Source organism: Molothrus aeneus, chromosome Z, assembly GCF_037042795.1.
Source record: "Molothrus aeneus isolate 106 chromosome Z, BPBGC_Maene_1.0, whole genome shotgun sequence".
In the NCBI taxonomy this organism is placed as follows: Eukaryota; Metazoa; Chordata; class Aves; order Passeriformes; family Icteridae; genus Molothrus; species Molothrus aeneus.
In genome coordinates this window covers 26,246,002-26,261,530 of record NC_089680.1, presented here as the reverse complement: position 1 = coordinate 26,261,530, position 15,529 = coordinate 26,246,002, and the positions used below count along the sequence as shown (strand labels likewise).

At 40.0% G+C, this 15,529-nt stretch overlaps 1 protein-coding gene and 1 long non-coding RNA gene across 2 annotated transcripts in view; one reads left to right on the top strand and one right to left on the bottom strand.

Moving 5' to 3' along the window:
* PTPRD (protein tyrosine phosphatase receptor type D) overlaps window positions 1-7,092 on the bottom strand; it is a 362,060-nt gene extending 354,968 nt beyond the window's left edge. Inside the window, exon 1 of the mRNA XM_066569175.1 lies at window positions 6,963-7,092. The gene's annotated coding sequence lies outside the window, so the exon portion shown is untranslated. The remainder of the gene's footprint in view (window positions 1-6,962) is intronic.
* A 578-nt stretch (window positions 7,093-7,670) lies between these two features.
* LOC136569190 (uncharacterized) overlaps window positions 7,671-15,529 on the top strand; it is a 63,932-nt gene continuing 56,073 nt past the window's right edge. Inside the window, exon 1 of the long non-coding RNA XR_010785323.1 lies at window positions 7,671-7,773. This is a non-coding gene — a long non-coding RNA (uncharacterized lncRNA). The remainder of the gene's footprint in view (window positions 7,774-15,529) is intronic.

The following is a 15,529-nucleotide window of genomic DNA, read 5'->3' as shown; positions in this document are numbered from 1 at the left end:
AAGTAAACTCTTTCTACCTGATGAACATCTACCCTTTCATCACTGATGGATACTACTCTGCTTTGGTTATGCTTGCTGAAGACCACTATTTCTTCCATGGGGAAAAAAAAAAAATCCTATTTTTGGGTCAAAAACGAAAATATGTTCTGAAACATAGTTGAAACAATTGAAATGAAAAGTCCAAAGTATCAATTTCAAACCTCTTAACACAGGTTAAAATAATATAAAAGATTTCTAAATGAAATCACATCTTCCCATTCACTTTTTTGTAGCTATTTCTGTGTGTTGCTGTGAAACAATAGGGCACATTCACAACCAAATTTATCCTTGCTATTCACAAATCTACTTATTCTTTCTCACTAGTATGAATAGCTTATGCAGCAACAGAAGCTCAGCACTGAACATTCCTAGTTGTTGTGTGCTTTTTTTTTCCCTAAAGAAATGCTTGGGGAAGAGGCATAAGGCTGTAAATTCCTATCCTCCATCAGTAGCACTGACCTCAGAGAAAACCCCACAACTGGCTACAGGCATTCAACATCCATCATTGCTCCTGAAACCTAATCTTTCAGGGAAGGACAGCTGCACTGGGCAGTAGTTAAGCAGCTTTCTAAGATACACTACCATCCTAAACAAACAAAAATAAATAAATAAAACTTCCTGTCCTACTTTCTGATCAGTGTTTTACAAATCTTTCATTGCATGTTCTTTACATCAAATGAATGACTTTCAAAAAATTAAGCTGTTTGCTTATTAAGAAAAAATAGTCAAATTCCACGAAGTGTTAATACACAGTACACACGTAAACAGTATTTTAACAAAAAGTAGCATAAGAGGTAAAGCAATTATGTACCTGACAGTCACAATTACTGAAACCTAGGCAGAAAATACTTGGTCCTACAGCCAACCTTTGAAGAAAAGACCTCCCTGACTTCAATAAATTCTATAGTGGAAAAAAGCCCATTCCTAAATTAAAAAGAAAATAAAATTAAACAAATGATTAACAGAAGTTTAGTAATACAGATGAACAAGACAAATTAATCATGTCTCTGCGTTAGAAACGGTGTCATGTGTCTACTTCATAAACCCATTCTCTGTGGCATAAAGAAGATGGAAATATGGGATAGAGTACAGAATTCTGTATGTATTTTTGTGAACTTTAATAAGATCAGTTTTATCTTTGTTTTTATAGGAAAAGGGGAAAGGAGTGGGGAGGAATAGGAAGGCAAGGAAGAAGAGAGGGAGAGGGAGAGAGAGAGGGAGAGGGAGATGGAGAAGGAGAGGGAGAGGGAGCAAAAAAATGAAATAGTAGAAATAGCACTCTATTCCTTGTACACAAAATTCAGCTTTTTTGGCAAAGTTTTTTAAAAACAATATGGCCTACAGATAGTTCCAAAAGCAATTAACATTTTTTTAAATTTAATCAACATTGTAAAGCAAGCAGAATTACTGTGTTCAAACTCAGCAAAGAGTGATTTTCTGAGAATCAGAAAGACTAAGACATTGCTAACAGAATGTATTTGAATTTTTTCTTGCTGAGTCAAAGCAAGTATCAAAAAACCTAGATTTCTAGGTAAAACCAAGAATAAGCCAAGGTAAGATGCTGAGATCAAAATGGGATTGGGAAAATTTGTTAGACAAATTCGTATTTATTTGCAAATTCATACCAAAGTCACATTTGTTTTGGTCATGTTGGTACTGACTATATTCTTCTTAGGCATCACCCAATTCCGCAACCTAAAAAGCCAGATTTTATACACTATTTACTGAACTCTGACTTACAGATATGTAATTTCCAGAACACTAAGGACTGTAAAAGAAAGAGCAATAAAATTGTTGGCATAACTCGATATACCACATTTGATATACTGCTTGGGAAAAAGGCGTGCATTATCTGACCACAACAATATGTGAGCAGTTTGGCTAGCACTAACCAGGACATCCATTTTGATTGTCTGCAAATAATAAATTAATTTGTATACCCGAGGAGTGACTTCACTAACTGGAAGATTACTGAAAAACTAAAATAACTGCATTGTGCTTAAATATGAAGAAGCTCAAGGCATGACAGTATGCTATTAGGTCATGTCCTCTCATACAATAAATCGAAGTGCCTGAAATTCCATCGTTTTCTGTTGAATGAGGAGGACATTTTCTGCCCATTCTTTGTATTCAAAGGAACACACAGAACCCCCACCAGAAATCAGATATCAAGTATAAACAGAGAAGCTGATTTTAGAAAAAAAAACCTCTATATCTTTTGAAACTCTACTGCAAGATAATCACATAGTCTTTTTTGTTTTTCTCTTTCTGTAACTGTGCTATTAAGGTCATGAAGAAGCCTGTCACAGCATGCAAGCAGAAGACACCTAAAGAGGTAAATTTAGGGAATATCTTAGGGAAGTTCAGACTATGTATACCTGCTGGTGTAGCTGAAAAAGAAGCTCACAGTATTTTGTTTGATTTGCCGCTTTTACAAATGAATTGAAAGAACCTGAATAATAACTAAGTTCTTAAAAGCACTGCATATTTTATTCAGTTTAACCTAGTTTTTTGCATGCAAACAATTTTTATTATTCTGCATTTCTCTTATTGGCATTTTAGCTATCCACTTCTTATAGGAAGACACAAACATGCTATGTTTAAGGTAAGTACTATCAATAAACTACCGAAAGTCATCTGAGCTTATGAAATATAAGGTGAAACTGTGCAGAAGTAAATATGGCCCTATTAATGCCCAGTCTCTTAAAAAAACAAGTGAAATGAAGCTTGTTGGAAAGGAATTTATATGCAAAGCACTCTCATGTAACCTTTTTCTAAATCATCAGATTTCTCCAGCTGTACTGCAACCTTCACCATAGCAGATCATAAGGAGAAGTAAGCTTCCTCTCTGCTCCTACATGGTAAATTCCTAATAGTATTCAAATAAGTATTTTTAAACACATATTCTTGCTTTAGGCTGCCAATTTGCCAGCATACATTCATTGACTAGCTTTATTTAAGGCCTTTTCCAAAGAATACAAGGATTAAGCAAATAAAATACACTTACAGAGTATGTGAAATTGAGAGTTTTCATAAAAATATACTATGTTGACTATGTCATGACAACTGTTACTAAAAAGAACTATAGTGAAAGCAAGCTCCTGTTACTATAGATGGCATTATGTGACTGACACCGAACTTAAACCAGCAAATATCTATACCTTTTTCTCAACTCTTGTTAGAGAACAAAAGCTTAAAAATCACCACAGTCATATACAAAAATGAAAGACAATGATTCGTAGATCCATACCGTATTAGTCCTTTTGATATCCGAAGCACAAATGAATTGCCTATCCTCTGCATTTCAGAGCCACCGCCTTGGTTTACTGATAAGCAGCAAGACTTACACTTTTGAACCAACGCTTATCATTTGAGAAAACCTTTAAAGTAGATTTCATTACATTTCATCAAAACTTTACCTAAGGCACACACACACATTTCAGAAAATTAAGCTCAGTCAATATTTGCACAACTGTTGTCAGCAAGATGAGAAAAAACCCTCTTGCTGTAACTGGCCCAACACCGAACAATATATAAGACTCTGGTGTTTTAAAAGACAGCTTATAAAAAATTAACATACCATAGGGAAACTGCTTTTTGATTTTATGACCTTACTGTGATTCAGCCTGAAAATCCTTCCAAATGAGAATTCTCAAAGAGCTTAGTAATGGAAGTTCATTTCGAAGGAAATCCAATATGCAAATATTTCAGCTGTGCTCTTTTACAAATTATCTGCCTTGTTTCAAAAACTGAAAACCAACAATGGAACAGTGCAAGTATACTTGAACTTACTGCTTAATGTCTATTAAGAATGCTATGGCTGGTGGATTTTATATTTCTGAAACCGGCACTCAAGAATGTATCATGCATCTTCAGCCCATGTCCCATAAATGCTGACTACACTCCAGCCAAAGCTTTGGAGCTGACACACTCTCAAACTTACATAACACTTACAAAGCTAGTTTAAATACACCATCAATCTATGTCAGTTCCTGCCTTGTAGAAATCCTGTTTAGTTTATCTTTTAACCCTACACTTGCATGGAACAGTACCATTACTAATCTAATAGAAAAAACACACAGGCAACAAATCTGATTTTCTCAGCTTACAGAAAATATGAAATGCAGAAGACACACAAATCCAACTTCGCCCAAAATTTGCACCTTCTGAGTCATGTTCACCCCCATCTCCCACAGTAATCAGGAAAGGAGGGATGTTGGACACAATACAGGAATGGGGAAACAGATGAAGTAGGGCAAAAAATAAAAAACTAAGTAATATGCAATTTGTACCCACCTCCTAAAAAACTGCCATCTCATTTACTAGAAAGGAATGAATTACTGGCATCTTTGCTTTTGACATTATGCACCTGTGTAAAAAATGCCTGGTGAAAGTGAGCATATGCCATGCACTGGTATCTGCTCTACGAGAGCAGTTTATACAGGCCCCTAGTGGCTCAGTACACACAGCAGCAGATGAAGGGGAATTCCTACTCTTCAGCTTGTGTAGTTTTGGTCCCTGCATTCCTCAAACACAGAAGCAAAAGGCAATGTTAAAAATGAAAGGTGAATTGCTGAACAGACTTAAATCTCCAGATACTTGGATCTTTACCACATCCCCAAGTAGATTCTTGCACACCCTCTCCTAAGATTAGGCACTGATTTCCTAACACCCATTGAGTTTGCTGACTGCTGGTGGTTTGAGTTACATAACCATCACAGCACAACGCTTATTTGCATTATTCTTTAGCGCTTGTTTTAAAAGTAGTATGACTGATGGGTCTAAAAGCAGGTCCTAAGAAAAATTCCTGAAATCTAGATATAGCAAGGTACCATTTTCCTTACCATGCCTTACCACTCCTAACAGCTTGCCATAGCACACACAAACCATAATGAATTTCTTAGTATCCTCTTAAGAGTAGAAGACTTCTACTAAGACAAAGCTTTTACTGCTTTAAGTGGATACAGAAAAGCTATACATCATTTTTGCGTTGAAAGATATCTAAATATACCCCACCATATTAAGACAAGTGACAAAACTAAATTGGAAAGCTACTCATGTAAAAAGTATCTCATTAAATCCATTCTTTCTGTGTAACACTCGGTACCTTAAAAATCCCTTGCGAGTATATTTACAGCTTTTAGCAATTTTGACTGAGCGAAATTTGCCAGCTGAATTTATTAAACTGACCAGTTTGTCAATTTCACACATTAAAAAAGCAGTAATAGCTCATCTCATGAGAGGCAATTTAAAGAAGCAATCAAAAAATTGGCATCTAAAGTAAGATGCAAGTACATATGATCATATTTAGGACAGGTAGGACAGGGAAGAATCTTTTTTTTTTTCTTCAGAGTTGCTCCATTCATAACAAGAATTGTAGGATTCGTTGCTCCCAGCCCAGGAGAAAATGATGTCATTTACTATACACTTTAAGAGCAAGAAAAGAAAGTATTGACTGTTACAACATTTCAAACCACTAGCAGATACCAGAAGAAGGAAAAATATGATACATACATTTTTCCGTCTCTGTATCGAAATTCCCAAAAATGTCCCAACATTACAGAGAAGTTGCTTGTGCTTGAACAATAGGTATGTTGGAAGCGATCTCTGAAAGGCTGAGAAGACAATCATAGCTTCCCACATTAATCCTAAGTTTAAGAGAATACAAGTGTCATCACAAATACTCTGCAAATAGGAAACTCGAAAGTAAATCAGCATCTACAGACTTATGCTCAATGTAACGCCATCTCAGGTGACAAGTGAAGGAACACATAAAACCCTAACTATTCTTTGTACATAAATTAACCCTTCTACGTGTGTCAGAACTGGGAATATGGACACCGAAATCACGGCAGAGAAGCTGCCATCCTTACACGAGGAAGTAATTGTACAAAGGCCAGGCAAAAGAATAAAATACGCATGACAGCAGTTCTGGAGGAGTAATAAGGAGAAGCAGGCATTCAAAAGCCATACATGCAAAGCTGAGTGGTAATCACTTAAAATTGAAAGAATACCGATCTGTCCAGAACTGAGGGGACAGATATTAGGCAAAACAGGGGATTCCGTGCAAGAAAACAACTGTTTAAGAAAACAACAGTCTGGGAGAGCCCGGTTGCAGCAGTAAGGAGTGCCTCCTTGCATGGGCAGACGGCGCAGAGGGTGCTGCTAAGTTTGCTGAACAAATTCAAGAGCCCCTTTGCAAACGCTCGGAAAACTGAGTTTCCAGCCCGATGTGCTTCCTTTCAAGTGGCTTCGCGAGAGTAAACAAAGAAATTAAAAACCTAACCTGTGAAAATCTTCGCATCTCCGTGCCTCCCCGCTCCGCCGAGAGACAGCAGGAGGAGGAGAACGAGGAGGAGGAGGAGGAGAAGGAGGAGGGAGCCGTGCTCGGACGGGCGTCCGGGGTCCCTACTGGCCGCTCACCCCCAAGTCCCTTCTCCAGCGCCAGATGCCTGGTCTCTCACCCTGCTACCTTCCCCCATCTCCGAATCCGTTAGAATAAACAAAATAATTAATATTAATAATTCGTTCGCCAAAGCAAACAGACAGTGTATAATTGCCGTACTCCCCTCTCCCCGCCCGCGCACAGCGGCACTCAGTGGAAACGTCGACTCCGATCCATCAATCGCCCTCTCCCTGCCCCATCCCCCGTCCCCGTACCGCAGCTCCCCTCGCTCCCCGAACAGGCCTCGCCGCCAGGCTGAGACTCGCCGGGGAGGCGCGGGGAGCGGGCTGGAAGCTGCCGGGGGGAAGCCCTGGGGCACCCCACGGGAGAGTTGTGCGTGAGGGACATGTGTGCGGGCTGCGCGCACACGCACACACACACACGCACACTTCTGGGCTCACACACACAAACGCGCCTAAAGAGGCGGCAAAGAGGGAGCGGCGGCGGAGGAAAAATGGGTCAGGAGCGGGGCAGTTACCTGGTCATGCTGGCTCCCCCGGTCCCAGCAGCAGCCTTCGCCGCTGCCCGCCCGCCTGCCGCTGCTTCCCGCCGCCGCCGCCGCCGCCACCTCCTCCCGCTGCTCCCGGTCGGCTCCGGGGCGGCCAATTTAATCCGAGCCCCGCTGCAGCAGCAGCAGCTACGGGCGAAGCCCCGCCGCTGCTGCCTGACGCTCGTGCGTGTGTCTCACAGTGCGGCGCCGGGGAGCAAGAAAGAGTCAACGAGAGTCCGAAAATCCAGCATCCAGAAGAGCCAGGTCCCCGCCTGCCTCCTCTTGCCAGCGCCGCCTCTCCTCCGCGCTGCTCTGCTCCGCTCTGCTCTTCTCTTCTCCTTCCTGCGGCGGCTGCTGCTGCTCCCGCTCCCGGGCGCGCTCTCTGTTCCCCAGCTAGCTGCTCCGTTTCCCCTCCTCCTCCTCCTCCTCCTCCCTCTCTCTCGCTCTCTCCCTCTCTCTCCTTCTTCCTTCCCCCTTCACTCTTTTTTTTTCTTCTCTTTCCTCCTTTTCTTCTCTTCCTTCGTCTTTTCTAACCGATTCTTTTGCTACAAATAAAAGCGAGGTCTCCCACCCACTCTCCCGCCTCCCTTGCTACAAAAAGTGCAGCGCAAACAAAAGCGAGAGAAGAGGGCACAGAGCGGGTGGGGTGGTGAGGGCAGACACGGGGAAAAAATCCTAGAAACCGTCCCCGAGAGTCGAAACGTGAAAAACCCTCCCCCACCACTCCGCTTCGCTCCTCTGGAGAAGAAGGGGGACGCCGTGGGGACACCGGTAGAGACGACGCTCTCCCGTTTCGTGGGTTTGTTGTGGGCTTTGGGTTGGATGTCTGTTTGCGCTTTTGTGTACGTGTGTGTGTGCGTGCGCCTTTGCTTTTTTTGTTGGGTTGTGGGTTTTTGTGATTATTCTTTTTTAATCCTCTTACGCTGTGTGGATCACAGGATCCGTACAGCCCCAAGAGTCGGGGAGAGCCTGCTGCCGCCGTCCGTGCCTGTGCGTGTGCGGGCAGGGTGGGGGGGTGCGGAGCGGCGACCCGGACAGCGCCCGCCCCATCCCGGGCCGCGCGCCGGCCGAGCTCCGGAGCCGCGCGCCGCACGCACACCCGCGCGCCGCCGGGTGCGGGGGGCGGGGCGGTGACGTCACTCGTAGCGGGCCGGCGAGGGAGGGCGGGGGGCAGAGCGGCGGGGCGGCGGCCGGGCCCGCGGAACTTCCCTGCGCCCCGCTGCCCGTGCTCAACTTGTGTGCGCCTCCGCGGGCAGATGGTTAAACCGACGGGGGTGTGCCAGACCTGCCGGTCCGCGAGAGGTGTCCCAGAGCGACAGTGTGGCAGAGCGGTATTTTAGTGGCAGTCGTCTTTGTGTATGGCAAATCCCAGATTTTTTTTCCTGGAGGATGGTCAGGTTCCATGCTGAGTGGCACCACGTGTTGCTTGGCACAGTCGGTGGCTTAATATTGGGCTAGAACAGGGTCCGTCCCGTCTCTTAATCTTTTGTCCAGTCCTCTGCAGAGAAGGAACGTAGGTTGGAATAGTCGGCTTTAGGTGAAGAGTGCTTTGGAAAACCTCATTGTAAGCTTCTAGGCGTCTTCTTTGGGAGCCTGGAAGATACACCCCCCTGTGACAGCGTTCACGCCGTGTAAAATGGGGGTAGAGTGTCAGTATAAACGCAGTAAGTGCCAGTCAGGCATTACGGTGTTGGGAGCCCATGAGCACCGATGCTGGAAAAGTTGGCTTTCCTGGAATAGAAGTGGTGGAGTGAAGCTCCGGATGCGCTGCTGGCCCCAGCGGTGCCTCTTGTCCTGGGTTCCACACCGACTGGCCGCAGCCCCATCAGCTGCGCAGCGCCTGATCCTGGAGTCAGGCTTGTTGGCACCTGCTACGCTCATTGCAGGTCATTGCTCCTTTTCTGCAGAGGAGAATGATTTGGGTGTTTTCTATCATCCTCTGGAAGCTAGTGCTGCCAGCATGAAGGCTGACAAAAGTGAAAATAAACTTTGTTCTCCGCAAAGCCTATAAATTGCTGTCTTCTTTTGATGCTGCCAGTTACACCATGAAAAATGGTCACCCAAATAATCTCACACTTAAAAGAACACTAATGCTTTCCAAATAATATCTTTCAAAACACCAAGTAACCTTGTACAATAATTACTTTGTATGAAAAGGTAAATATATGAAATGTGGCACAGATGATTACTTTTTATCTTGTCAAAAAAACCTAACTATTCTGTAAAAGACTAGCTTTTCAACAAGCAACAGTGTCTTCAAAGTACAACACAAATCAAAAGCTGGGCAAAATGCTACTCGGTCTTTATTGCAATAAATGTTGGTAAAGAAAGCAAGACTTAAATCACCTTTGCCCCCTGGACCGAAATGGCTTCAAGGCTGCATTTTGCTTTGAAATGGCAACACTAAATAGATATTTTAGGTTTTAATGTTGTGTCCTAGAAGTTCTTATAAGTAACTTAGCTGTTTTAGTGCCCTTCATGCTGTGATCCTTGCATGACATTGAAGAGTTGAGCAATAAACTCATGTATTTTATATTTTTAACATGGTATCACAACATGGATGTGAGGTTTGAGGACTACATTTAGCTTTGCTTTTTTTTTTTTAAAGTCATAAGCAGGTTATGTAGTTCTTCCTGTAGTTCAGTCAGTCAGAAATGAATGCATCACATTAGGAATAAACATATTTCTTTTTATAGAAATATTTAAACCAGATCTCATTATTTAAAAGATTATGTTTTTTAGTGATGCTACAGAAAAAAAAGATAAGAAATTACCCTAAATTAATGAAGAACCATTAAAACACTGTATATTTCTGCTGATGCATTGCATATCAACTTCTGTTATCAGTAGAATAAATTTTGTATTTAAGATAGTAGTGTACACATACACATACATTAACCTATATATGTGGTTTGTTAATACTCCTTTAACATTCCTTTCCTTCTAAGAGCAAATTACACAAGAGGCTTAATTCACATGTTACAAACTACTCATTAAGGTAGATTTTTTTGCCCCCAAACATAAAAAAATTCGAACACAGCATTCTATACTGGTGTTCTATTTCTGCCAATATTGCAGCAGTACATTACTCTATGGTTAGTACAGCACTGAACTAGAAATACATCTACACACTCTTTAAAATTGAAATGTTTCATGTAAAACAATGATCTCTAAGATAGTACTTAAACTAGAGTTGGAAGATAGAAATATTCGTGAGTTTTTTGGTTTTTTGCTGGGGGTTTTGAGGTGAAAGGAAGATTTTTTTAATTTGGAAATAAGTATCATGTATTCCCTCTGAGGTTTTCAAAAATATATCTTTCTCATGCCATTCCAGATTAACTGTTTAATTCTCGTTCTTTCTGCTCATGCAGCTGTTTTCAGTCTTCTCACTGCACACCAGCAGTGAAAATCTTATGTGAAATGCAAGCTATGAGGGCAGGTTTAAATCTCAAAAATTGTAGCAAAGGAGAAAGCAAAATTAGTTGCCTGCTGTTCATCTGAATACTTACCTGTGACCATACTCTTGAATAACTTCTACCATAGCTCTTCAAAAGGCCAACCATAGGCCTTCATGTCTCAGCCTTGTGAATTTAATGTATTAAATAGTACTCTGTTCATAGTGGGGAGTGTTATTTTCCTTTCATCTGTTCTGCCTTGAATTGTTGCTTGCATTCCCGATAAATAGCATCCCACAAAGCTCTTTAACACAGTAGGATATTCCATTAACAACTGGAACCAGTGGCCATTGAGTCAGTACACAGCAAAATCAGGAAGGCGAGGGGAAGTAGGTGAGGTGTATCAGAAAGGTTGCTCTATAGTCTCTCCCTTTTTTTCTGTAATACATTACTATAGCCGTATTTTAGTTATTTATGATTAACGTATGCCAAGCTGTCGGCTGAAATCTAACAGGTGATTTGTCACAAAACTGTATTAATACATATTTTAGGCATTAGCTTATGAAATGACTATGAGAAATGTTCCTGAGTTGCCGTACTGATATTTGAAAATTCTCATTTTTAGAGCGCAGACACTTTAAGCTCCTATTTTTAAGGTTAATAGAACACTACTAGACAAGTAAACACATGTTGCCTATATGCAAAAATTTATTCTGCTAATTCAGTTTGTGTACACATCTTTTAAGTGCTGATTTAGTATCTAACTAGATACTGTCGATAGTTGTCTTTATTTTGTAAACATTTTTGATTCCTATGTATCTAACTTACAAAACTTCAGTAGTTGGGGACAAAGGTATGGAGAGAAAGGCGATTTTCAGTGCAGCTCTGTATGATAATTTTTACCACATCTGCTATTTTTTTCCATGCTGTCTGAAGGAAATGAGGCTTTATACACTTGTGTGATCCACCTGGTAGCCAAACAACTTCTGCATGTGCCAGCACATTTCAAGTCCATTGCAAAGCATTCAGATCTCTTATTCTACAGGTCTTAAGTCCTGTTCCAATTTTTCCTCTGTGGAAATAGATATTAGAAAGATGAGGGAGATGAGCAGGCTGGTTCTCACACTTGTCCCAGCTTATTAATTGGTGGGACTGAACCACAGACCTAAATATAGGTCCACCATAGACCCAAAATGGCATTGTGGTGGGATAAGGTGATGTAGCACATTAACTCAAAGCAAATTAGGTTTAATTATTTCTGCTTGTCAGGGAAGAACTTGCTGTACTAGCTATTTGGGGCTTTTTTGGTTGGGTTTTGGGGGCTTTTTGGTTTTTGGGTTTTTTTGTTTTGTTTTGTTTTGGTTTGGTTTTGGTTTTGGTTTTGGTTTTTAAGTGGAAAGAGCAAGAGGCCAGTAATTAATCATTGAGCAAATGGAAACCTCCAGGGGCTTGGAGATGATGAAGCAGGATTAGCTTTGTCAAAGCGCACTAGAGTGTGTTCCACAAACTGAAAATAAACAGCAGCTTGTGTAGGGAAAGCTGTAAGTAAGGTTTGTAGATAGAGGAGGCAGCTTTGTCTTTTACTTCTGTACTATTTGGAGTATCTCAGATGGCGTGAGAACTCTGCTAACTATTCAGAAAGAAAATACTTAGAATACAGAACACAGTGTGGTGGTAGTATTTTTGAAAATCTTGCCCCTCTCCCCCTCCCCCCCTCAGTGTATATATATACACACATATAAAATGTATGTATGCACACAGGTGTGTGAGGTCTATTTCAAGATTTGTCATCATTTTGAATATGATGCAGTAGACTGAGTTTTTTGTTTTGTTTTTTTTTTTTTTTTTCTTCTGGATTCAAAATGTAGAAGGTACCACTACATTTCAAGGACAGCAGAAGAGAGCTAGGTCTAGCATGTCAGAAATATTCTCTAATTTCAGCAGAGGAAAATAGAATCCAGTGAAGGAAAATTAATAGCCAAAAAACAGCTTGTTAGTTTGAATCTTTTGCAACAATAAACCAAAAATTAGACCTCATACATTACTTAGCGTGTGTGATTATTTAATGGTTCTTCAACATTCACCAGAGATACTAAAAGCACCATTTTGCACCCATAGGTCAGAGATCTCTGTCTGTATAACACTGCTTGATCTAAATCTTGATACACTTCTTGATGTAAACACTGATAAGTAGCAGAATTCACATACTTTAAAACTCAGGAACAAGAGGAAGATACTAATACCATAATTGATTCACAGAAATTGAACATTTGTTTATCTTTGACTTGAACACTGACTTCTAGTTTCTAAGAAGACATTGCTGGTCAGTAAAGAAAAGTATCCAGAAATGCTTCCTACAAAACTGAGGATCTCACAAACTAACAACAACTGGTCAAAGTGAAATCTCATTAATCTGAATGTTCCCTCCTGCAAAACATCAAGGAGATTCCAGACACATCTTATATGGCAGTGCTGTGCTGTCAGAGCACTGAAAAGGGGGTAGAGGGAGGAAAATTAAAAGTCTTCATTTATTTCCCAAACTTGAACCTTTTGCTTCTTGAATATAGGGGTGTTCTGGGAGAAGCTGCTCAGTCACCTGAAGGGGAGAGTCCTTCTCCATTCTTCTCATGTTGTCTCCTTTGTACTGGTAAATCAAGGGGCATAGACAAGCACTGGGAGGCAGGAAATGTATTGTCCCAGCAGAATGCTGGATTACAACTCTCACAAGATAGAATGTGAAAAGGGAAAATGAAAATATAGAATTCTTTTTGGCATCTCTCTCTTAAAGTACCTTACAGTTAGTATTTGAATGTTGCTATTGCTGTGGGCCCATAAATATCTCAAAAGCAGCATAGATAAATATCTACAGTACTAAAAGAAGGATTTTTTTTGCTAGAGAGGATCCTACCATGCTCTCTTGGCTTTAAGTAAACTTGGATGGCCAAGTTTGAATTTCCAATGATTCTGTTCAATTCTGATCTGAATACAAAGACAATAATTTTTTCCCTCAACATAAGTCCCATTAACTTCAGATAATGTGTTTCCCAATTAAAAATATAGAAAAGCATGTATGTGTATATTTATATATATATAAATATGACTAGTGTTGTCCCCATTACAAAAAATAGTGTCATATTTTATAATTATGTTTAAGTAAAGGTATTTAGGGAAAATCAAATTATTCTCTCATTTCTTAATGCAGTTGCTCCAGAGGAAGCTGCAAGTTTAATGGCAGGTCAATGTAGATAAAACATCCTGAAGTATTTAGTATTAGTCTGAAGTCTGAGTCTCACTAATTGACCACTTTTCATAAGCATTGTATTCATCTTATTTTCTGTTTTAAACATAAAATATTTCAAATTCTGTGAATTCTGATATCAGGAGGAAACATTTTTACATTATGATTTTGACTGACCTATGTAAACAAATTACTGAATTTTCACTGGAACAGTAAAAATATTTTCCTTATAATCATTCTGTTTATATTACCTTTTCATTGTTTCAGTTTATGTTTCCTTCCATCTCTTTTATTAATCACTAAATGCATGCCCAGTGAGCATTTACTGTTACAGAGTGTGGTATAGAATCTATGCATTACCACATCCTTTTATGGAAGACTTTGTATTTTGGGCAGAACAAGAGGTGTTAAAACCACATTATCCAAACAAATCTGTTCACCACACAGCATTCTCTAATCATTTTCATTCTCAGCAATTCAATTAAAACAGAAATTAGGACCATGAGAAAAAAAAATCTATATTTTAGCCAAATAGCCTATTCGTGAAAAAGGAACGGAAAGATTAAATCTGTTGTATTGAATCCAGATTATTAACAAGCTTAGATGCCAAGTCCTTTTTCTTTCAATGTTGAAAAGCTCTTTCATGCATTAGACTAACCCTGTGAGGGAAATCACTTATTAGTCACAAGGGGTTTTTCTCAACAACAGAAAAAAAGATTTTCAAAGTTCTGTAATAAAAATGACAACCCATTCATTATGAACTTCAGCAGACACCTTTTTCTTTGATACAAATATATTTCAATGACCTCTATGTATTTTTTTAATAGGTACAAGCTAGCACAAACATGAACTGGTGGCAATCAGACTCACATGGTAAGATTTTGCTGGTGTTTTCTCATTTGGTTCCTTCTCTGAGAAGGCACAAAGGACACAATAGGGGCAATAAAATTCAACTATAGTGTTTGTGGAATGATAGCAACATGTTTCATATTTTTAATCTCGAGTAGGTTCTGCATATTCAGGTTGCAGGTATGTATGCTTAAAAAAAAGTAAATAGAAGATTTCTTCGGACTTTCTTTTACTTCCCTCCTCTGTATTTGTTTCTGTGAAATCTGATTTTGCAAAATAAATGTTTCTTGGCTCCCAGTGAAGCTTTACATTCTCTTAAAACCAATCCCATACAATGTCTTTTTAGAATCATCTACTTCTTTCATTTTCTAATGCCTCCCTTCTCTCTGGCAAGTGACTGTACTTTCTTTTCTTTAAATTTATGTTTTCTCAAATGTCAGCTTCCCCAGCATTACAAGACCCTGGGTTACCCTTTCATTTGTTTGCTCTTTCATTCATTTCCTTTTTTTTCAGATCTACCTTAGTCTCTTTCTTAAATGCCTCTGTCATGAGCTTTTTCTAGCTACAAATCCTTCCACTTTCCATTCCAGAAGTATACTTGTGCTTATGTATGTAATGGGGAACAGGGGAATTACATGATATTTCCTCATCTGTGTTTTTTGAGATCCCAAACAGGTCAGTAAATTCTTGCTCAACACATTGAGGAGGCTGTAGCAAAGTACTGTACAACAGTTATATATTATTTTATTGCATCCAGTATGTACACTCTTCCAGAGAATATCCTTCAGAAGCTGGAGGCACTGAGGCAGGGAGCAGTTCTGAACACAGGATATCCCACTGAATATTTCTTCTTGATACAGCATTCAGTTTCTAAATGCTTGGTTGGTTATGCATTTCTCCACTTCTCCCTGCCTAGGTCCAATTCATTTTGGTTCTGCAAGGTGTAAAAATGATCTCAGAAGGAGGTGACTTATAGCTAAAATTTGGAAGCTGCTTTTCTTAAAGATTTTGAGGATGTGGAACATCAAAGGAAAGAAAAGGGTCTTAATCTGTTTCTGACTAGTAAATAGTCA